At 38.4% G+C, this 25,865-nt stretch overlaps 1 protein-coding gene across 5 annotated transcripts in view; it reads right to left on the bottom strand.

The window, feature by feature from the left end:
• The window catches only part of LOC126966127 (papilin-like), a 73,954-nt gene extending 49,317 nt beyond the window's left edge, over positions 1-24,637 (bottom strand). The window contains exons 1-4 of one of the 5 annotated variants that reach the window (XR_007729663.1): positions 24,408-24,637; positions 23,148-23,244; positions 5,278-5,358; positions 4,537-4,712 (exon numbers count right to left, since the gene is read on the bottom strand). The gene's annotated coding sequence lies outside the window, so the exon portion shown is untranslated. Of the gene's footprint in view, positions 1-4,536; positions 4,713-5,277; positions 5,359-18,121; positions 18,912-20,537; positions 20,553-20,575; positions 20,759-23,124; positions 23,245-24,407 lie in introns of those variants that run through there. The other 4 variants (XR_007729660.1, XR_007729662.1, XR_007729661.1 and 1 more) reach the window with 4 other exon arrangements.
• Between the last annotated feature and the right edge of the window lie 1,228 nt (positions 24,638-25,865).

The raw sequence follows: 25,865 nt of genomic DNA, 5'->3' as shown, positions 1-25,865 counted from the left end.
AAAGCCTCCCGTGAGTATCTTACAATGCCATCACTTATCACAATACCTACCTTATAATACGTACAAGTATAACACATGTATTTTTACGTAATTTTGTAAAAGAAACATTTATTGCACGGCGATCATTTTTAATCGACTTCAAAAAAGGTTCTCAATTGTACTGTATTGTAACAATAATAATAATAATAATAATATAATAATTATTGTAACTACATTATTTTGTCGTAATTATTGGATTGACTTTTAGGAAGTCTTTTCATTTCATTTAACTTAGGAGAACTTTAGAAATAAGTCCATTATTAAGTTGTAGTAAATACACAATTATTTTTTTACTTTTTAGTGCTTAATATAATGTTTTGGAATAGGTTTTTTTTAAAGTCGGTTGGTATTTCTTAATTTTTTTTTATTGGAATTGGCTATAGCACATATACACAGTCTTACAAAATTTATTGCTGCTGTCCATTGCATTGGCTAAAATAGTCACTCGTTAGTGAAAACTTTACTAAATGCATCTTTATCTAAAATTTGTTTTAAATTAGTCAACTCTGCTTCTATTTTGTATCCAATATTTTGGTATCGCACAATTTTATTGGTAGGTACTAAGCATAATATAATTTGATTAAGTTATTCGTATACATCGAATTATGAGAAATAAAGTTTGCCAACTGATTAGCAATTACAAAAATTGAAATAAATAATATTGAAAAATTATCAAAATGTATGACAAAAAACACGAGGCGAGCGGTTTCGTGTAAGTAGAACAACTTCCTTACTAGTCGACGTCGAATCTACGAACGAATTGAATCTTTGATCGAACTTATTTATTCGCAGCTTCGTTCACCTACCTCTCTATACAACACACATAAGCTTCTTTGACTGTTTAGTAACTTTTTATTTATTATGCCTATTAAATTTAAACGTGAACTCTTAATACCTACTAAGCATTTGGATTATAAATATTATGATTGAATAACTTAGAAGTGGCAACCCTAACTGCTCTGCCGGCTCTCGCGTTGTGATTGCCGGCAAGCTACCTCTGCTCTGATCTGCTTCTAGATGTATTACTTACTTTGCTAGTGCACTAGTGATGTGAACAGTATGGATATCGATAATATTAGAAATTGACATTTAATCAAACATGCTGTTATATTACAGTAATTTATGTTACTATACATAATGAAAAGCATTAAATATGAGTGTGGGTTTATAGTGGTTAGTGACCCTGCCTACTGAGCTAGAGGTCCCGGGTTCAAATGCCGGTAAGTGCAATAATTTATATGATGAATATGAATGGTAGTTTCAGAGTCATGGATGTTTACATGCATTTATGTATGTATGTTGTATTAAATATATCGTTGTCTTGCACCCATAGTACAGGCTGTGCCTTGTTTGGGGCAAGATAATTTGTGTAAGAGTGTGTCAGTATTTTTATTATAATAACATCACACGTGTATTTTAATGCCTAATTATTTGCAGTTACATACACTACTTTACCTACCCACATATCATAAGCCTCCACGATGCATTCAGGAGCCGCATATTATGATTTAAAAATTGAAATTTAGTTTATTATGAAATGTGCAGGCATTTAACGTAAGTTTGAAATAGTAGTAATTACAGTATGGCATATACAATCCGACTAAGTTTGAAACCGAAAATTTGATTTAAAACAAAGTGGATTTCGGCTATGTTTGTTTTTTACAAGATTATAGCTGTCATCTGTCAATCTATAAAATATGACTGCACGTTTCATACAAGAGTGAATGGCTTTTGTCAGAGAGAATTTCGCTAGGCTGCTGAGCACCATACATTTTAACCGGTTATAATGGTAATGAAAAGTTTTCTGGCAGCTATCATAGTTTTTTTTTTCAGAGACTAACTAGAGTCAGCCCCAACTATCATATCGTTCGATATCTTACTTACGTGCAACATTTGTCAACTTTGTTTGCAAATTGACATTTCATTTCCAACTAAACGTCATCTTAACTGATATTAGAATAGGAGTCATTTCAATTAATTTCTTTGTTTATCAGAGATCTTCGAAGGGAGGAAGCGAGTATGCATGTATTTTGGGATTGACTGAAAGAAGTGGCGCACTTCATGGAACCTTATTAATAATTGTAGAATGTAACAAAACTAAGAAAACGCAAATCGTAATTAAGCCTAAAAAAGTGGGAGAAAAAAGATATACCTAAAAGTAAAATATAACCCTAAAATTATTAAACGATAATTTGTATCTTATGTCTATGCCTACCTACTGTCTGCTAAAAGATATGTGGCAGGTCGGCCAGCAGTGGAAATTTAAAGATATTAGTAAAAAGTGCTAATAATTGAGTATTAACAATTCATTCTTTTTTCAAGCAGGTATCGATACTTTCATAGAAGTTACCTACTCATTTTAATACCAAAAAACAATAATAATCATATTGAATCTTATTGTGAATTACTACTGGTTTGAGTAGGTATCAATAGTTCGATGGTGTCGGAAGTCGGAACATCCATAATAATCCATAAATAAATAACGACAAGGGCTGTCATGTCAAAATATGAAGATGTCAATTGCTCAAAACGTTCTGTTAGTAAAAGATGACTTATTTTTAATAAATTATAATAATTTCTTTCTTTTGACTCCCATATCTTAGCGCTTCAATATTTTTATATAAACATCGTATAAACTTATGTTTATAATTAATATAAACTTGTACTTGTAAGATGCTTCCTTAATTTTTAAATTATTGGGTCCATTCCCGCCATCTTCCTTTGAATGAAATAATAACTATCGAAATCGATGTTATTATTTAGCATAACATTTTTACAGATAAGAAATTTCTACCAACAAAACAGTCTATTTTAAATGTGGTCATAATGTTCGCTTCTTGAACACATCATGGAGGGCTTAAGATACTTGAGTATATAAAAAATAATCTTTATTTCAGTGTTAGTGATACCTCCACCACACGAAGCACTGCAGGGTGTGAATTCACCATGAACCCAGTTGTATTGCTGATGCGGACGGGGAGCCAAGGCGGTCGGCAAGCTGTACTCATACTGAACACCCACATTGTCATCAACGAGGAGCAGCTAAAAATAAAAGTTGACATAGAATCATAAAATGATCTCTTCTTCTTCCCATTTAGATACAAGTTTACAAGCCTGTTCAATATCACGCACGCCATAACAATGTATATATTTGACTAAAGAAACATCATACACCATCAGCCCGAAGACGTCCACTGCTGGATAAAGGCCTCCCACAAAAACATACAGAAAAATATTATAATTTAATTATATTCCATCAGATAACCTGACAAATCCAAATTCTAATTTCAACCGAAAAATACCTCGCAGTTTCGACTAAAGAGTCTGACAAACATACCGAAATTTAAGTAGGATGCATCATTGGACGGTTGGCTGAGCGGTAAGTACGTTAAGTAGCATAGCTTATAAATTTTGGCACGAATTTAAGGTTGTATTGTTACCAGATTCTTCGGCACTAGTAAAACCCTTATCTTAAGACTCAATGGCTGTATGGTTTTCAAGATACGTTCTCCCACTTTCAACCAAACAGGAATGAGCTTTCCTGTATGATGTTTCCTGGACGATATGACATGGGGGCGTTTTTAAAAGGCGTTTTGATTAGTCAGCAAAGCTTTTGTGATTCGGCTAGTTCTGTTTAAAAAAATATTGTGCTTATAAGAATAGGCAGTATTACTCGTTTTGCTTACTATACTACTGTAATTGCAAGTACAAACTAAATCTTTAGATTTGTTTTATTGACAAGGCTTTTTGCAAGTTCGATAGTTTGTTTTGATCGTTATCCGAAGCTAGCCTGTTAGAAATGACCGAACAAGCTATTCAAAATAATCTTCAATAATCTTCTCTCGACTGGTTTTGTGTGTATATCGGGTAGGTCTGAAAATCGGCCAACATCAATTTTTTTTTCATATCCCTAAATGATAAGGGTGACCCCTAAATATAATTTTTTTATTTTTCTGACAAATATTTATATTTTTATCTTATCAGCGTTAAAAATACATACAACTTCATATTTTCACCCTTCTATAATCAACCCCTGTTTTTTAATCACTTTTTTTATATTATTCTGTTCCATCCACAGATCCGCAATGGGGTTATAAGATGGCAATTGATTTTATTAATTATTGTAGTACGATATATTTGTTAGGTCTGAATATCGGTCGTCATCTATTTTTTTATACCACAAAAATTTAAAATATTGAATTTTTTGTTACTTTATATGGCAATACAATGTTTACTGGGTCAGCTAGTTAATTTATAATAAAGCCCACACCGCAGCGCCCCTCTCTACCCACGTCGCCTGTTTATTACGAAGATGTACTACAGAATTTTTACTTACTTTGCCATCAAGTGACCATCCTAGTTGGTACTCCTATTCCTGTATTAGATGACTTTGGACCAAAAATAATAACATTTTTCTATATCAGAAAATTTATTTACAGATAAAAGTCTCGTAATGTTTATCCATATTATCCTACACTATAAAAGATTTAAACTTACTGATAAATACAAGGGTTCTGTGGTGGGACCGAGAGTAGTCAGCTTATCTGGCGCAGCAAACCCTTGGGGCGAACGCTCGTAGTGCCACAGGGTACCAGCTATCACAATACTCCTCGGAAAGTCGATGCGGTATCCGCCGTTTAAATAATATTTGTCCTTGATCTTGCTTCTGATAGCTGGAAGTATTCAATGAGATTATATACTATTTTTTTCACGGAAGCTTTGAATTTTAGTATGAATTATTTCGCTAACTCAAGTCTAAATCGGCGTAGAATGAAGTTGTACAAGGTATTTGTAGTTGTACATAAATATATCATTATATTTGAGAGAAAATACGTTGCCAATAAATAAACGAATGTAAAATGAAGGCCAGTAGTGATTCGCTTAAGACATAAGTTGTCAAGTCTCATTTGCACAATTATTTTATTTGCTACGGGCGGCGCCCTTCATCCCTAAACACAGTAATGCTTACACATTACTGCTTCACAGTAGAAATATGCGCCGTTGTGGTACCCATAATCTAGCCGGCATCCGGTGCAAAGGAGCCTCCCACTGGTAAAAGATTGCTTAGCGGTCGTGTACATCGTGTGTATGTGTGAGTGCATTGATTCAGGCGCTCTAGTATGAACATTAAATACTATTTTATTACCGTATTGTGACTGTAATATACACCTAACCAACATGCAGTGCAAGAATCCTCCCACTGGAACTTATTATTAAAATAAAAATATAAACTCTTACCGAGGTAGTTGTTTGACTCCCTTACTTCATAAATCACAATGCTTGTGGCACCTTCAGGTATTAGAAGCACGTCGTTATATCCTGTGGTTTATAAAAAGGAAATATTGAATTAATAGTAATAAAAATAACAATAACCCTTATTTTAATTTTACATTTAATTTTTTACATTTTTTAAGTGAGTATGTATGTTACTTAGATAAGTATACAAATATGATTTGTTTTCTGTTATGTTAGTTAAAATAATTTGCCTTATAAACTATGTACGTTTATTAATTTCTTTCCATTTTTTACTGTTTCCAGCTAGTTAGTTCCGCCAATTTGTATAATTTCAGCGGTGCACCTTATATGCGTTATAGGTCTACCCACGTTTCTCATTCTTACAGGTCCCTAACGTGCTGTATAAATAGTCCACCTAGCTCATAGTTTCTCAACCTTATTTTGCTCACCGCCCACTTTTAGTATATGTTTTTTTCTAGAGTATTTTCGTGTATTTTTTTGCCTTTTTAGACTATATTTTTTAATCTACCCACGCCCCATCTGCGCCATCTCAGTGCCCCCTAATATTCTCTGGGTCTTCTACTGCCCCCTCGAAAGTATCAAACGCCCACAAGGGGGCATTATCGCGCACGTTGAGAACCTATGACCTAGCTGTTAGTTGAGAAATGTGTCCAGCCCATTGCCACTTTAGTATAAGAGAGGTGTACGAACTTTTTTGAAGGTACCCATGTCGTATGGTCCCGGTAACACCGCACAAGGGAGCTCATTCTACAGCTTTGTTGTACGTGGAAGAAAGCTTCTTGAAAACCCCACTGTGGAGGACCGCCACACATCCTGATGATGGGGATGATATCCTAACTTGTGGCGTATCATGCGAAGGTGGAATTTGACGGCAGGAATCAGGTGAAACGGCTCTTCGGAACACTCCGTTTCAGATTAAACTAAATTTCAATTTTTACGTGAAAGACAGTTCCTTGAAAATGACACTGTGAAGGAACGCAACACATCCAGATGGATGGGATGGTATCGTAATTTGTGGCATGTCGTGCGAAGTGGAATTCGGCAGCAGTTTTCTGGTGAAACAGCTCTTCGGAACGCTCCCCGTGATAAAGACAATGAAGCGACGTCTCTACACAATGCCAAGTGATCAAGCCGTGACTCTCATTCACGAGTCTTGGTTAACGTGGTAACCCTATAGGTTGTTTTTTACAGAAGGTGAAATGGCTGCATCTTTTCATTGGGTTGTTGTTTACGGATATTCTAGAGATTATAGAAGCTATAATTTGGTGTCATCAACAAATATTCTTGTTATATTTCTATTCAAATTCTGGTAAAAAAAAGTTAAAGTGAATCGATTTTGTATTTTTTTAATATTGCTTTGTTAATATATAAATGCCATTTTTCTGTTATTGTGTGTAATGTAATTATGTGTCACTGGATTAAAGGCTGAAAATAAATCAATATAGCAAATTGAAATGCTTCGAAGAAATTGCCTTCTGTTTAAGAAAACTGTTATTAAAAATTATAATTTTACTCTGTAGTTCCCTAAATTAAAACTTAAACTCTAACTTAGGCTCTGGAAAGACTCTCAAAAACATGGAATTATCATCGCAGATCGAATACGCGCTCTTAGTGACTAAATTGTAGATAATGTCTGCACGAATAAAGAGAACAATTTCTCTGTAGATAATAACAGCGAATACCGTAGCCGGAAGAAAATATTTTAATTTACCTTTCCTGAGATCATTTGAGTCGATGATTCCTGTGCTGGTGTGACAATGGGTGCCGTTACCTCTGCATTGCCTGCATTTGTCTTCTTTAGCGTTTGATCCAATCATCATGTCACAGCCAACTGGCTGAAAAGTGAAAACATTTTTATATCAAAATATTTATTTATGTTACGTTTTGTTTGTTACCAAAATCCAAACTTGATCACTATTTACTAAAAATACTAAAAATAATATGATGCAAAAGGTACAAGATATTTTTACAATATATCAAAAATACAATGATTATTATACCTTGGCAAAAACGCATTATTTTTCGTTTTACATACGGCGTCATTAGTTTACAATAATAATAATAATATTGACACACTCTTACACAAATTATCTTGCCCCAAACTGGCATAGCCTGTACTATGTGCGCAAGTCAATGATATATTTAATATAATATACTTACTTAAACATACATAAATACAAATAAACATCCATGACTCGGAAACAAACATTCATTATTCATCATATAAATGATTGCACCTACCGGGATTCGAACCCAGGACCTCTAGCTTAGTAGTCAGGGTCACTAGCCATTCGGCTATATCGGTCGTCAATGTCCGTCAATACTCGCTGTTATGAAATATGTCTTGGGCAAATTGGCAACTTGTTCAATTGCTGTATTTTCGACATTTATAATTATTGTAAATGTAAGGGTGACCATCATAAAAAAACAGGTTAGACGAAGTAGACTTAATTTAGTAATCAGGTACCATGAAGTCTTAAAAGAACAGTATCCTACATATCAATATGGCACTTTCTATGAAAAGACAAAGTAAAGGTACATTATAATAAGAAAAATCAATTCTTCGAAGTGAACGGACATTGACATTTTCATCATATCTAGGTAAAGATAAATTACTACTTATTCAGTAGTAGGTCCCAAAAACAAATTAAGACTGTTAATCACAACGCAGCCGCACCACCAACTCGTACGCGGCCAAGCTCAGGTAGGCCCCAGTGGCCAGTGTGTGTGTGTGTGTAGTGCTGGACATGTCGCGCCACATCGCGCTGTACGTGTGCGTGCTCCGCGCGGCGCGGGCGCTGCACGCGGCCCGCTGCCGCCGCCTGGCGCCCGCCGTGCGCAAGCTGCCCGCGCTGCTCGCCAGCATGAGCCGCACCACCAACTCGTACGCGGCCAAGCTCAGGTAGGCCCCAGTGGCCAGTGTGTGTGTGTGTGTAGTGCTGGACATGTCGCGCCACATCGCGCTGTACGTGTGCGTGCTCCGCGCGGCGCGGGCGCTGCACGCGGCCCGCTGCCGCCGCCTGGCGCCCGCCGTGCGCAAGCTGCCCGCGCTGCTCGCCAGCATGAGCCGCACCACCAACTCGTACGCGGCCAAGCTCAGGTAGGCCCCAGTGGCCAGTGTGTGTGTGTGTGTAGTGCTGGACATGTCGCGCCACATCGCGCTGTACGTGTGCGTGCTCCGCGCGGCGCGGGCGCTGCACGCGGCCCGCTGCCGCCGCCTGGCGCCCGCCGTGCGCAAGCTGCCCGCGCTGCTCGCCAGCATGAGCCGCACCACCAACTCGTACGCGGCCAAGCTCAGGTAGGCCCCAGTGGCCAGTGTGTGTGTGTGTGTAGTGCTGGACATGTCGCGCCACATCGCGCTGTACGTGTGCGTGCTCCGCGCGGCGCGGGCGCTGCACGCGGCCCGCTGCCGCCGCCTGGCGCCCGCCGTGCGCAAGCTGCCCGCGCTGCTCGCCAGCATGAGCCGCACCACCAACTCGTACGCGGCCAAGCTCAGGTAGGCCCCAGTGGCCAGTGTGTGTGTGTGTGTAGTGCTGGACATGTCGCGCCACATCGCGCTGTACGTGTGCGTGCTCCGCGCGGCGCGGGCGCTGCACGCGGCCCGCTGCCGCCGCCTGGCGCCCGCCGTGCGCAAGCTGCCCGCGCTGCTCGCCAGCATGAGCCGCACCACCAACTCGTACGCGGCCAAGCTCAGGTAGGCCCCAGTGGCCAGTGTGTGTGTGTGTGTAGTGCTGGACATGTCGCGCCACATCGCGCTGTACGTGTGCGTGACAGTGAACGCAGAAATCGGAACTCTGACCCCCAGTGGGGCCGGCACTTTAAATACACAAACAATGAAAAGCATTAGTTGCAGTAAATGTTTGTGTTTCTCTGGGGTTCTACTGCTTTTGTACGTATTTCTATTCCATGATCAAAAAGCTTTTATACTGCTGTGTTAGAGTATGAGCGCTGGCGTTATTACACACTAGTGAGACATACTAACTTATAATAAGTCGCAGTGTGACAGGAACATCACTTTCTGATCGTGGTTGATCACGGTACGATTTTTATGTTGCCATTTTATATATTGATAAGATATTAAAAAATTATCGCTTAATATAAATATACAAGAAATAAAAAGAACTAAAAAAGGAATACTGTTAAAGCTCTTTTCTCCCTCAGAGTGCCATTTATTTCCGGAGCAGTCATGATACTGTATTATTTGAAGTGAACAAAAATTGTCACTAATTCACATAAACAAACTCCATAATATCTTTTGTCATAATAAAATGCTCGCAAAATACCTTTATCTATTTACGATGTGTGTGGATTGATGCATCTACTGTACTCAATAACTCTTGATTTTCTGTAATCCTTTACATTTTCTTTTTTTGACTTGTGTTAGGCGTTGAATATTTGACGTTTGAGTATATTTGTTGCTGTAAATGATTTGTAAAAAGATGAAGCTGTAAATGTTGATTTAAAAGAGTGGCAATGAGCTTCTTACGACTTTTCATTAAAGCTCAACCCTTTTCGAAGTGGCGGTTGATATAAAAAGAAAAGAAAACTTTTGACCTATATGAATAGTGATTTTGATTTGATTTGACAGGCTACCACATAACCTATCAGGCCTATCACATCGATTTGTCGTGCCACCATTCCAACCAACCATCATTTGATTGCATGTTACAGAATGAGCAAAAAGAACATATTTGGAAAGATGACGTATAGCCAAAGATTCAGTACATCGAGTAACTCTGACTTATCGGAAGAGGATGAGGGACTCGCTTCGCTCATAGCTGACATTCAGGTATCTAATCCTTTTGTGATAACCCGTCTCTATTTATAAATCATACAGCTACAACATTGACTTACAATAAACGCGTCTATTAGGCAGAGTTTTCATACAGTTGTGTTTCGACCGCGCTTTGAATACAACGCCACGCAATGATAGGGGTCAGTGGAAAACTGTAAATAACAGCATATTATCCAAACTTAAAATGAGATGTTGATGGACTGTCGTATTTGAGATAAGTACTTATTTAAATTAATAAAATTGTGTAACCAACTCGACGTTTTATATCATTTTGCTAAATAATGACTAAACTGCTGATACAAAATGTTCTTGCCTCGAGTTCGCGTCCGACTCGCTCGTGACTTCGAACATTACTGCCATTAAATAAGATGTTAATTTGAATGTTTATTTTGATGTTATGTATAAGTTAATATATAAGTACGTATATATAACTCGTATCATACACCCTATATATTATTTATAAATCAAGCATGGTCTCGGGATGATACCCTGTAGAGGGCATGGCTTTTGGAGTGAATTTAGCATTCTGTTGGAGATTGCATTATATGAATACTGATTTCAGGCAACATCTGCGTTAATGTGTCGTTCAGAAAACGAATCCGACAATGTGGGACTAGCGCGGTCCATATACGGGGCGAGTCGGGAGGCGAGGTATATCGAACTGATGCGCACCATGCAGTTTGGTGAGTACTATAACACTACATTCTCATACATAGTGGGAGGCTCCTTTGCACAGGATGCCGGCTAGATTATGGGAACCACAGCGGCGCCTTTTTCTGCTGTGAAGCAGTAATGAGTAAGCATTATTGTGATTCGGTCTGAAGGGTGCCTTAGCCAGTGAAATACCTGGGGGAATGAGACTTAACATCTTACGTTTCAAGGTGACGAGCGCAATTGTAGTGCCGCTCGGAGATTTTGGGTTTTTCAAGAATCCTGAGCGGCACTGCATTGTAACGGGCAGGGCGTATCAATTACCATCAGCTGAACGTCTTCCTCGTCCCGTCCCTTATTTTCATAAAAGAAATGCGTTATCGTGTGTGATGTGTCTTGTTATTGATATTGTCGGGTGCCGCAGAAACATTCGAGATGATATCGGAGGACGGGGAGGGCGGGTTCAAGTTCACGGTGCCGTACCACTTCGAGGGCACGGTGCGCGCGGCGGGCCAGCGCTCGCACCCGGCGCGCATGAAGCGCCTGGCGCAGGAGGCGGCCACCCTGGCCACCAGCCTGCCGCTCTCGTACTCCTCCTCCGTGTTCGTGCGCACCGACACCGACCGCCTGGACATCATGAAGGTACTCTCGCCTCTCTGGTCACCGTGTGGTGACGTCTGAAGAGATGTTTGATGCGATTTCTGCACTAGAACCCATAGGCGACAAACTAAAATATCATCCTCACTATCTGAACATGTGCGACCGACAATCTACCAATCACTAGTGCAACCCGAAACAAATATTTCATTGTTGCTTCAGTGATTGTGTGAGGAGACAAACACTATTCGGACTCTGCGGGCCTGCAATGAACTCTTATTGCGATTCAATTGACAACCTAAAATAACCTGCTTTGCTATTTCGTACCACGACCTGATTAGAGCTATCTAATTTAGGCTGACGCCAAATCAACTGATTAAATCGCAGTGATGTCAATTGGATGTCAAAAAATATATCAAGTGAATCGCAAACTGATTTAGTTCGTTCATTCATTCGTACATGAGGTAATATTTCAATATAAACTGGATAGCTTATGTGTCAAAGTGAGCGATTCGAAAAAAGTTACTACTTAGAGGAAAGTGAATCATCGTGTTGTTAATAACTTTGAAAAATAGGGAAAACATATAGAAATGGAAAATTTTATTGATGAAAGATGCGATGACCAAAAATGAAAATTTTGTATTTTCATTTTTGGTTACAGACGATGCAGTAAGGGCCCGGGCTATAGCCTGTTCGCAAGAACGAATTAAAAAAAATGAACTCTATCGTGCTGTCAAATCAAACATCAATGGAGGTGCGTTCATAACTCGTTATTTTTACGAAAACAGCTAAGCAAATATTTAATTAGTAATTCAAAGAACAATATTTATTTATATTACTGATATTTAATAACTACAAAAAAGGGCTTAATGGTTTATAATTTGACGTTATAAAGCGCAATTTTAAAATGTATTTGTAGTATTTTCTACGCAAAAAAAACCTCTAAAATCATATCATTTTAGGTTTCGAAACGCAACGCATATGGTTCGAGTAAGAGAAACAAACTTATGCAACGACTGTAGAGCGTCATCTCTTTCTCTCACCGCGGACCACAGACAAATTTATTTCGTTCATTCTTCATAAGCGATCTAAGCGCCATTCAGTAAAAGGCAGTTCATGGTACGAATTTTAGTGATTCAGTTTAGGTACCTAAACTGAACTGCATCGGAATCGCATCGCTTATTAAAAGTTGATGGTATGCCCTCTGGACTCGTATGTGTGTTAATCCGAATTGGAGTCGACTTTATAGCTCCTAGGAGTTGAAAATACAGGGTATTATCGTTAACCTTAAAAAAAGGAAACTAAAACCTTTCTACTTATCCCATACCAAATGTGTGTAAGTGTTTTGGATATTTCCCGTTTGATTTAAAAAAAAGTTATTGATGTCATTTTACTGATTAGGCAATCAGTTATTTTTTTTTATTCTGTCATAGTTACAGAATAATCGCCTGGTCACAATTAACGATTACATCCTGTATATATGTATATAGGTGGTGTGATTGTCAGCAGGCTGTTCACTGGTTTCCATTGGCAGGTCCTGATCACGGGCCCGCAATCAAGTTTGCTGTCAGCTGAGCACTACGCAACATGGTCAGCGCGTATGATACGCGTTAGGCTCGACCGATATCAGCTCTGACCGTCGGTCGAGCACTAAATGTACCATAAAGTGATTTTGATATGATGTTTGTATGTCCAGGTGCTGGTGTCGATCCAGTCGCTGATCCTGGTGCCTGAGCCGTACTTCAACGAGCCGGGGTACGAGCGCAGCCGCGGCACGTGCGTGGGCACCTTGGCCTCGCTCGAGTACAACTCCAACATCTACCAGGCGTGCGTGCGCTGGGCCATGCTCGACCAGCTGCGCTCGCCCGAGCCCTGCTTCTGGGAGGTACTTCCTCTCTAGTTATTTATTATTCATTACTATATTCTATTCATTTCATCATCATGATCATCAGCCGGAAGACGTCCACTATTGGACAAAGGCCTGCCCCAAAGATCTCCACGCCGATCGGTCCTGCGATGCCCTCATCCAATGTATTCCAGCAATGTATGCAATCTTGACTAGATCGTCAGTCCATCTCTCTGGGGCTGCCAACACTGCGTTTTCCGTGGTAGCCATTCGAGGACTTTATTCAGTTATACAGGATGTAAAGTGTGACCAGGTGATTGTTCCGTAACTAACTAAAAACTAATAAACCGTGTTCTTCAATATCAGCATATCTTTTCAAATAAGGAAACTAAAAGCTTTTTACCATATGAGTCTTTATTATGGAGTAACAAATTATAAACAGAAATATGCCAAAATTTATTTGAATCAAAATTTATAGACACTGCGGGATGACAAAATATGATTATGATGTAATTTTTAGATTCTGAAGTCTCATATTGTGTAGTTGCACTTTGTTAAGACCTTGTTCAGTTTACTCGAGATAAATTATGAAGTAATTTGCTTAATCGAAGTTGTTTGTTCCTGCAGGTCATACAGACTCACTTTTGGATAAAACGGAACGAGATAATGCAAACCGTTGCGAACTGGATCACTGATCTCGAGGGGCAGAGCGGGGACGAGCGGACACACCGAACCATCAATCACAACCTGTGCGCACTCAAGGTGAGCACTCAACCTGCCATTTTACCAGTACATCCTTCAGACTTATTCAAAACGGTCAAGTGATAACTCGTTTCTGGTTTATCACAACTCATTATTTTTTAGTTTTGAGAACATGTATATCAATAAAATTTTCTCGTTGAGTTTCCAGAGTTCGAATTAAAATTCGGTTGTTCGATTATAATTAGCACAAACACGATTATTTCTGCATGTAATGAAAATAAATGAGGAATATTAAAACAATAACTAGTAACCATTCCAATCACACAATTAGTAAGTACACAATAAGTTAGTACACTATTAGTTAGCACACTATTAGTTAGTACACTGTTAGCTAGCACACTGTTAGCTAGCACACTATTAGTTAGTACACTATTAGTTAGTACACTATTAGTTAGTCCACTGTTAGCTAACAAATTAGTTAGCACACTATTAGTTAGTACACTGTTAGCTAGCACACTATTAGTTAGCACACTCTTAGTAAGTACACTATTAGTTAGTACACTGTTAGCTACCACACTATTAGTTAGCACACTCTTAGTTAGTACACTATTAGTAAGTACACTGTTAGCTAGCACACTATTAGTTAGCACACTCTTAGTTAGTACACTATTAGTTAGTACACTGTTAGCTAGCACACTATTAGTTAGCACATTCTTAGTTAGTACACTGTTAGCTAGCACACTATTAGTTAGCACACTCTTAGTTAGCACACTATTAGTTAGTCCACTGTTAGCTAACAAATTAGTTAGCACACTATTAGTTAGCACACTCTTAGTTAGTACACTGGTAGCTAGCATACTATTAGTTAGCACACTATTCGTTTTGTTTTATTTGCTTAGTTTTCAAGTAAACAATTTGATTGCAGCGGCACTATGTGAAGCTACAAGAGGAGCTGGCCAAGTTGCCGGTGCCCGCCGGCCTCGAAGATCTGGACGAGCCGTTCAAGTTGCCGGCCGCGCCCGGCCCCGCGCCGCTGCCCCGCCTGCCCGCCGCCGCCGCGCTGCTGGCGCCGAGCCCGCCCGCCTCGCCGCCGCCGCACGACGACGACGTGGTGGACCAGGACATGGAGAAGATCGTGTCCGAGGTGGTGGACTGAGCGGACTGCGGACGACAGCTGATACCACTCACGAGCGGGTGGACGGTAACTGGCGACACCAACTCGCGACACCCACTCGCGACACCTACTCGCGACACCCACTCGCGACACCCACAGTTTAATACATGTTTGTATGGACATTATTCAATTTGTCACTTAAAAAAATTTTGTTAACTTTTTTATAACCCGTTAAAGTAGATGAACGTTTCCATAATCCTAAGTTAGTTCGCGAGTTGATTGTGCCTGTCCAGAATAAAGATCTTTTCGTACTTGTAAAAACAGATAAAAAATATGTTAATTAATCTCCAATGATTCCCGTTTTATCTTATCGTGGGAAACATTGGAGATGAAGGACTAAATAATTGGTGCAAATATTTAGTTTGAACACTACGAGTACGTGGATGTTGCATTTAGATTAGTTCTTGGGCGCATACGATCCAGTTTCAGCACAAACTGTTGTTAATAAAAAATGTAACTAAGGTTTGACGTGGACGTAATTACTGCTCGTGTTGGAATGATAAAGCTGGCTTGTCCTTAATAGTTCGTGTTTCTCCAATATGTGTATTCCGACCAGTGTGTAGGGCGCCCTTTATATATGTAAAGATGTTAGTGACACGTAGTTAATCGTAATTTATGTATATTATTATTATTATCCTTGCTGAGTTGAGACAACAACAATATAGCCGTCGCGATCCATGCGCTTGTAATTATTTGTATTTCTGTTTTGATTGTTTCATAGGTGAGTTAAGCGAGCGTTTAGCGTGTCTTTTAGTTAACATGTATTGTGATATTATAACGAGCTCACAGACCCGATAAGTTATTTTATGGCGTACACAAGCATTCGCTCGAGGTAGGGAAGTAGCCGGAGATTGGCTACCCCGTGTTTGTTTAGGGTTTTTGCACATTATACCGCATTACATGCGAGCGTACCACACGGATAGCAAGAGGTGAACCATCGAGCTATATTTTATTTGCTATTGATATTATAATATCATCATTCAAATGCTCCTTTTGCTATTATGCGAGAGCGCTATGGTATAAGTGTACGACGACCTTAAAACGACTCTGTACTGTATCCCCCACATACATTAAGAGTCTATTACATAAAGCCGAGTGTACATATACGTAACCAGTATCAGTGTCCAGCAGATGTTTTACTCAATCACTGGTTTCATATTAATTATACAGTATGTAATATATTATAAACGTTTTAAATTATAATTTACTGTACATATATTGTGTATCGAGTTTAAATTTTGTATTTAAGATGTATTTAGCGGTGTACAGTAGACGCTGTATGATGTTGTTTTAAAATTTATAATTACATTTTGTGAACTATGTACAGACGTAGTCCGCAATCATCTTAATCGTGATACCTCGGCTTGGTGTCGATCAGTTCGAGTCCAGATCTGTGGTTCCGATGTGTCAATCACTGTTTGCTACCAAATCAATGATTATGTTTTATTTGATGTAGGAATGACAGTAAGGGCTATATTATTTCATTGTGACACCATGGTAGCTCAACCAGTCGCCGCTACCAACTTAGTTGGTTACATTTAATGTAAACCGCTCTATTAAGAGCTGCTCATCTGGTGTCCGTTTGGTTACGTAACCAATTTGGTGGCGGGACCAGCATGTTGTCCCGATGAAATATTGTAATGTTTTCAAATATTAAAACTTGCAAGAAATTCTCATTGAAATGTGTAAGACCATTTGGGGAACTTAACTTTGCGCAACGCATCACTATTGTTATTGTCGAAGAACAACTCGACCTCTCGTGATTTATCGGCATGGGAAAATATTTATTTTTGTCTCTGTAGTATTTTCCATGTAGTGCAATTTTATCATTGTGGTGGAATTAGAAAAAAGTTTTATTGGGTTGTATTCCTTACTGTTTTGCATTTGGTTTTGTGCCAATATAAAGCTATAACTTTAAAATGGTTATTAGCACTTTCCTTTTTTATCGACATTTAAAAAAAAAGATTATTGCCATGAGCATTTTCATAAAAACAGAATGATGTCAAAATGAAATGAATATAAGTTCATCTTTTAACCTATTCAGTACACAAACAATATCTGTGTCAGATCTGTCTGTTAAGCAATTGCATATTAGTCATGTTTTATATTTCTATATATCTAATGAGTATAATATCTATGTTCCTAAATTATTTATGATTCGATACCCCTCCGCACATTGCTTGCGGATTATTTTAAGTAAATGTTCCCAACCGTTCTTCGTTATCATTGCATCATTAACACATTCCTTGATTAAGAAAGCTTCTAATGTTATATTTGGCTTACCACCGAGTAGATTTGAACGGTTAATTCTCAGACTACGAAAGAGTGAAACATTAATTACCATACTGGTTGTTCAAACATCAGTGGTTGACAGTTGATAAACAAATGAATTGATTGCTTGGTTACAAGAGCAAATAATGTGATACATCATCAACCTATGACGTTCTATACACACATAAGGAAGTATCATTCGCAGTCTGATAGCGGAACGGCAAAAGTGTGCTTAAAGATAATGTAAGCACACTTTTCTTCTTAGTCGTATGTCAACTGTCACTGTCCGAATCAAACCTGAACTGAATAAATGTTTTACATTGCTGCTTATTGACAAATGATATTTCAATCAACTGGAGTAAAGGCAGCAATGTATAGTATCTTAGCTTATTATGATGTAATTTGTGGCATGTTCCATATTTGGCTTTGTTTTTATGCGACGTGATTTGTCTATATGTATAGAACGTCATTGTAGTCGACAGATCTAATTTGCCTACTTATATTCTATGACAAGTTTATATTGTATTGACGATTGATATTGCATGAACCCAGAGTTGTTATTTAAATCTGACGAGTATTTTTTTAAAGTTATATTAAAACAAATTTTATAAACAAGAGTTCAGTTATAAGCTACAAATGAACGGTTTTGGGTCTACAATTGTGTGCAGTAACGTGGAGCGTGTTGCCTCGCTTTTGTTGCTGACTGTACTTCGTGGGCGGTTATATCGGCCCGACTCAATTTCGTTTTTTGTTTTATATACTAACTGTGAAATTTGGGATGTAAATAAAATTTATGTTACAGCATTATTTTGTTTTATTTCAGTAAAATATAATTATGAGAATAATATAATTGACAGAATGACAATGGATTGCTACCCGGTTACCGGATATCTCTGTACCTGTTGCATGACGTCACATCGTTGGTTTGTTACGGTCGCGGTGTGCAAAACAAGCATCACTAGGATATTGTTATTACGAATTATTAAAAAAATATTTATTTTGTCAGTATTATAGATTGATGTTAATGTGTGTTGTGTGCTGATAATTATTATTATGGGAAATCAATGAATGAATCTGGATTAAGTATAAAAATATTTTTTTACATAAATTAATAGACTACAGAACTATTAACAACAAAAGCAAAGCAGTTATAGCACGAACATATCACGACATAGGTACACCTAACGGTCATGAAACTGCAAACCGTACTGACGCAACAGGGGTGAAAGAGGTACGGGATGGAGCTTCACGTTCCAGCGAGGTCCAGAGATAATGTGACCGTGTAGTAGTGAGTCTTAAATATTATTATTATACATATTGTTATTTAACATTATTATAATTTAGTGAATAACATGACATAGATCAAATTGATAATATATCTAATAAAGATAATCTAAAAAGATCAAAAAGTGAATCAAAGTACATTCTTATGCTGTATTAAGTTGTTTCTCATAAGTTAATTAATATAAGGTTTAATTTATATTAGTGTAGTGTCATTCGCAGGAACTAAGTTACTTCCAGTGATCTCTGTCCCTTTCTTCAAATTTCGGCCAGCGTTCATGCATGACTTACAACAAAATCTGGTTAGATGGAAAAATTAAAGAATTAAATACATATACTATGTATTATTTTTGGAAAACTTACAGCTAAGCTACTACATGATAAAATTTTGAGAGATGTCAAATAGGAATAGGAGGAGAAACGAGCGTACGGGTCACCGTGTTAAGATTGCCTAACACTAGGTGTTACACCGCCGCCTACATTCTCTTGCAACACCACAGGAATCACAGGAGCGTTGCCGGCCTTTAAGGAAGGTGCACGTGCTTTGTTTGAAGGTACCCACGTCGTATCGTTGCGGAAAAACCGCAGAAGGAAGCTTTTGTTGTACGTGGAAGAAAGTTCCTTGAAAATCGCACTGTGGAGGAACCCTCCATACATCCTGATGGTGGGGATGATATCCTTATTTGTGGTGTGTCGTACGAAGGTAGAATTTGGCGGCAGGAATCAGGTGAAAAAGCTCTTCGGAACACTCCCCGTGATAAATGCGGTAGAAGACACACAATGAAGCGACATCTCCTCGCCACGCCACGTGATCGAGACGTTCACAGAGCACTGGGTCCTTGACAATTCGGTCAAATGGTTCGAGCTGATACTGTAGTGCGCCAGGCCAGAGATGACAGCAATAATCCATTTGTGATCGGACCTGCGCTTTGCAGAGTGCTAGAATTTGGGCCGGCTTGAATTATTGCCGAGCTCTATTTATGACGCCCAGCTTCTTTCGAAGCTAATTTGGCTTTGCCGTCCAGATGACTACGGAAATGGCATTACTTGGCGTTGTATTCAAAGCGCGCTCGAAACACAGCTGAATGAAAACTGCCTAAAATATACTTCATAGAACGCCATTCAGTGAAATGAGACTGTATGCATATACTACATAGAACGCCATTCAGTGAAATGAGACTGTATGCATATACTACATAGAACACCATTCAATGACTTGAGACTGTATGCATATACTACATAGAACACCATTCAATGACTTGAGACTGTATACATATACTACATAGAACACCATTCAATGACTTGAGACTGTATGCATATACTACATAGAACACCATTCAATGACTTGAGACTGCATGCATATAGTACATAGAACACCATTCAATGACTTGAGACTGTATGCATATACTACATAGAACACCATTCAATGACTTGAGACTGTATGCATATACTACATAGAACACCATTCAATGACTTGAGACTGCATGCATATAGTACATAGAACACCATTCAATGACTTGAGACTGCATGCATAAAGTACATAGAACACCATTCAATGACTTGAGACTGCATGCATATAGTACATAGAACACCATTCAATGACTTGAGACTGCATGCATATACTACATAGAACACCATTCAATGACTTGAGACTGTATACATATACTACATAGAACACCATTCAATGACTTGAGACTGTATACATATACTACATAGAACACCATTTAGTTACTAAAGTCTGATTTGCATTGTAACATTGTCTTATGAATCGAGATCGCGTGCCCTAAGTCATATGAGTTGAGATTGAGTGAGACACGACATCGAGCGCTATGTTAGCCTACAAAGAAAAGAAAGAAGACGGCGAACAAATGCTAGTTAAAGACCTACCCTGTCTTTCGTTCCATAACTTTCCTTCCCTGTCGTTGTTATATTATATGAACCTGGCTTTAAAAGATAAACTTACGTAGAATAGAAACGGTGTTGGCAGAAATTGCTGCGCACTATGAGTTCACAGTCGGCGAAGGAAGCGTTGTCATTGCACTCTGACGGGATGTTCAGTCCTGAAACATCTCTGTCCTCCACCCTTTCTTCAAATATTGATGTCGGATCAATATGGCCAGCGTTCATGCATGACTTACAACAAAACCTGGTTAGATGGAAAAATTAAAGAATTAAATACATATACTATGTATTATTTTTGGAAAACTTACAGCTAAGCTACTACATGATAAAATTTTGAGAGATGTCAAATAGGAATAGGAGGAGAAACGAGCGTACGGGTCACCGTGTTAAGATTGCCTAACACTAGGTGTTACACCGCCGCCTACATTCTCTTGCAACACCACAGGAATCACAGGAGCGTTGCGGCCTTTAAGGAAGGTGCACGTGCTTTGTTTGAAGGTACCCACGTCGTATCGTTGCAGAAAAACCGCAGAAGGAAGCTTTTGTTGTACGTGGAAGAAAGTTCCTTGAAAATCGCACTGTGGAGGAACCCTCCACACATCCTGATGGTGGGCATGATATCCTTATTTGTGGTGTGTCGTGCGAAGGTAGAATTTGGCGGCAGGAATCAGGTGAAAAAGCTCTTCGGAACACTCTCCGTGATAAATGCGGTAGAAGACACACAATGAAGCGACATCTCCTCGCCACGCCACGTGATCGAGACGTTCACAGAGCACTGGGTCCTTGACAATTCGGTCAAATGGTTCGAGCTGATACTGTAGTGCGCCAGGCCAGAGATGACAGCAATAATCCATTTGTGATCGGACCTGCGCTTTGCAGAGTGCTAGAATTTGGGCCGGCTTGAATTATTGCCGAGCTCTATTTATGACGCCCAGCTTCTTTCGAAGCTAATTTGGCTTTGCCGTCCAGATGACTACGGAATTGGCATTGCTTGGCGTTGTATTCAAAGCGCGCTCGAAACACAGCTGAATGAAAACTGCCTAAAATATACTTCATAGAACGCCATTCAGTGAAATGAGACTGTATGCATATACTACATAGAACACCATTCAATGACTTGAGACTGTATGCATATACTCCATAGAACACCATTCAATGACTTGAGACTGTATACATATACTACATAGAACACCATTCAATGACTTGAGACTATATGCATATACTACATAGAACACCATTCTATGACTTGAGACTGTATACATATACTACATAGAACACCATTCAATGACTTGAGACTGTATGCATATACTACATAGAACACCATTCAATGACTTGAGACTGCATGCATATAGTACATAGAACACCATTCAATGACTTGAGACTGTATGCATATACTACATAGAACACCATTCAATGACTTGAGACTGCATGCATATACTACATAGAACACCATTCAATGACTTGAGACTGCATGCATATACTCCATAGAACACCATTCAATGACTTGAGACTGTATACATATACTACATAGAACACCATTCAATGACTTGAGACTATATGCATATACTACATAGAACACCATTCTATGACTTGAGACTGTATACATATACTACATAGAACACCATTCAATGACTTGAGACTGTATGCATATACTACATAGAACACCATTCAATGACTTGAGACTGCATGCATATAGTACATAGAACACCATTCAATGACTTGAGACTGTATGCATATACTACATAGAACACCATTCAATGACTTGAGACTGCATGCATATAGTACATAGAACACCATTCAATGACTTGAGACTATATGCATATACTACATAGAACACCATTCTATGACTTGAGACTGTATACATATACTACATAGAACACCATTCAATGACTTGAGACTGTATGCATACACTACATAGAACACCATTAAATGACTTGAGACTGCATGCATATAGTACATAGAACACCATTCAATGACTTGAGACTGTATGCATATACTACATAGAACACCATTCAATGACTTGAGACTGCATGCATATAGTACATAGAACACCATTCAATGACTTGAGACTGTATGCATATACTACATAGAACACCATTCAATGACTTGAGACTGTATGCATATACTACATAGAACACCATTCAATGACTTGAGACTGCATGCATATAGTACATAGAACACCATTCAATGACTTGAGACTGCATGCATATAGTACATAGAACACCATTCAATGACTTGAGACTGCATGCATATAGTACATAGAACACCATTCAATGACTTGAGACTGCATGCATATACTACATAGAACACCATTCAATGACTTGAGACTGTATACATATACTACATAGAACACCATTCAATGACTTGAGACTGTATACATATACTACATAGAACACCATTTAGTTACTAAAGTCTGATTTGCATTGTAGCGTTGTCTTATGAATCGAGATCGCGTGCCCTAAGTCATATGAGTTGAGATTGAGTGAGACACGACATCGAGCGCTATGTTAGCCTACAAAGAAAGAAGACGGCGAACAAATGCTAGTTAAAGACCTACCCTGTCTTTCGTTTCATAACTTTCCTTCCCTGTCGTTGTTATATTATATGAACCTGGCTTTAAAAGATAAACTTACGTAGAATAGTAACGGTGTTGGCAGAACTTGCTGCGCACTATGAGTTCACAGTCGGCGAAGGAAGCGTTGTCATTGCACTCTGACGGGATGTTCAGTCCTGAAACACGAAAGGTAGTAAAAGTATCTTCAAGTATGATTGTTGTTATTGACATATTGTGTGATTAGGTTTGATGGTAAATTGAATGAATCGCTCGACTATATTGCCCAAAGAAGAAATTCAGTAGAGCTATGTATATTATTTACATTTATATAGCTGGAATTTTCTCAATATTAGTAGCAATTTTATTACAAGTATCTTACGCTTAAGTAATCATACCTACGCATAATTATTATGTTATCATAAGATAAAATATTTTTGTTTTGATGAGCAGTAGGCAGAACTAACAGCTTTATTAGGTATCTTCAATTAGTATGTTAACCATAATTTTGTTATTAAGTTAATAATTAATAGATATGTAATCTTCAAAAAGTTTATTATTAGTAGAACATTCATGTAAGTACCTAATAAACTCCCGATTATATTTTATATGGTAGATTATATCTAATAATATGTAAAAGGTTTAAAGTCGACTTTAAAAATGATTTTATTATTTTATAAAATATAGCAACCTGTACTAATGTTTAGCTAAAAAAAAGGACATATCCATGTAATAGAATTATATACAATTCTTTTACAAGGCATGGAAGACACTTAGAGGCAATCGCATCAAGGTACCCCTGTTCTTTCATACATAAATAACTTTATGTATTATAAAATTGCAAGTTTACCTAATACATATTTTGACGTACCTATATTATTAAACACACAATAAAATATGTATTATTACAATTACACATTACAATTAAAGATTATTCGAGAATTTCTATGATTATTAAATATATTAATTCCAATAGATAACCCATCTCTCAAGTTCAAGGTTTCGCTTCAGTTCTACTGGAGTTAGGCTCATAAAAAAGAATGAGAATGGCTTTATTTAAAGGAAAGTGATATAATATAAAAGACACCTAACTACCCACCTACTTATGTACTTCATATTTAAAGTTTGCAAAGGGTCGCGGGTTCGATTCGTGTTCAAGTCTGATACGACTTGCTTTATGTCTTCGTCTGCGTCTAAAATATTTTTGGGACTCAAAAATGGAGATGTAATAAATGATTCCGATGGAGTAAATATTAATTAGTTAATGTACTTATTGCTTGCCACGTATTCTCTTTGTTACCATAAAAGATACTGGGAATCCTGATGAGATAAAATCACTTACCATTTAAAGGCACTGCTGCTACGAAGGAAAAACTTACAAGAAATACTAGAGCTATTATTAATCTGTGCATTTTTAAACAAGTTTTATTTTAAGAAAAATACTATTGTACCGTTGAATAAACAGTTTGAGCTCTGATTGAAACGATAGTGTATCTGCGGAGTTCCAGTTAGAAATAAACTTGATTGTTGGCAGTACGATAACATATATATTATAATCACTGTATTCAGAGACACTACCAGCATATGACCTTATAACTTTGTTATGAAAATCACTTATCTTCGGGTGATAACGCGGCTTTTTATAATATCACGCCACTTTAAGAAAGCAGGGATCAAATATATTATGTGTCGGTTTTGTATGTTTCCACTTGTAAACTGGAATTATTTCTTGCTTATCTCTATATCCTACATGAGCCACAAGTTGCCTTATTCAAGCTTTTTATATAACAACACATGTTATTGAGTACTGCACAGTTTTCCTTTCAGTAAGATGTACCTACGTCTCTTTAAAATAGGTACGCATGTCATATATTCCTGTAAATTAATCAAGTATTTTCATTCTTTAAATAGACACATGTAAGAAACCAATAGTCGAAAATCCAAAAGCAACGGTACCATAATGGCGCCTATTTCTGCCGTGAAGCAGGAATGTGTAAACATGACTGTGTTTCGGCCTGAAAGACGCCGCAGCTGGTGAAATTACTGGGCAAATGAGACTTAACATCATATGTCTCAAGGTGACGAATGCAAATTGTTGTGCCGCATGGAATTTTTGGTTTCTCAATTCCTATTTATCATATTAGTAGGATTTTAGGGTAAAATTATTTAGCTATATATATGAAGTTTCATTAAACTTTCCCCACACCCCGCCCGCAATCGCCCGACCGCTCGCGCGCCCGTGCCTTTAGAACAGAGACCCGGACTACAACATAATATCGGCATAACTATTCAAATATTTGTCCAAATAATGTAGTATTTGCCCCCTAACGAGGACTTTTGCAATAACTTTTACAGTATAATTCAATCCAGTTAAAACGCCGTCCACCACCACCTTGAGACGGCGCAGCCGGCCTTATGTTTCCTTACGGAGACGCAGATATCTCGACCTAGCGATATGTCATATTTAACGTACCCCGGGTACAAAATTGAGCACAATTTTTTACCTCATACCGGGGTATGTGTGTACGTTAGGGAGGATATCTACTGTCGCCGTCTCGGCAATTTTGAGGGTAGGGACCTGTCTACTCTCTGGCTCCGCGTAGATTTAGAGGACCGCGTCCGCATGCGTGTGTCTACAGGTCCCATAGTGGTAACGCAGAAACCGATCATCTCATGGGCTGTGTTCAAGCGGCATTGACGACTGCACAGATCCCCTCCGCTGAAATTGTAGTCTTGGGTGATTTCAAAGGGCACAATGCCGAATGGCTCGATCACGTACCACAGACTACACAGGGCGATC

Source organism: Leptidea sinapis, chromosome 9 (genome assembly GCF_905404315.1).
Source record: "Leptidea sinapis chromosome 9, ilLepSina1.1, whole genome shotgun sequence".
NCBI classification, from domain to species: domain Eukaryota; kingdom Metazoa; phylum Arthropoda; class Insecta; order Lepidoptera; family Pieridae; genus Leptidea; species Leptidea sinapis.
This window is presented reverse-complemented; position numbering and strand designations above follow the sequence as displayed.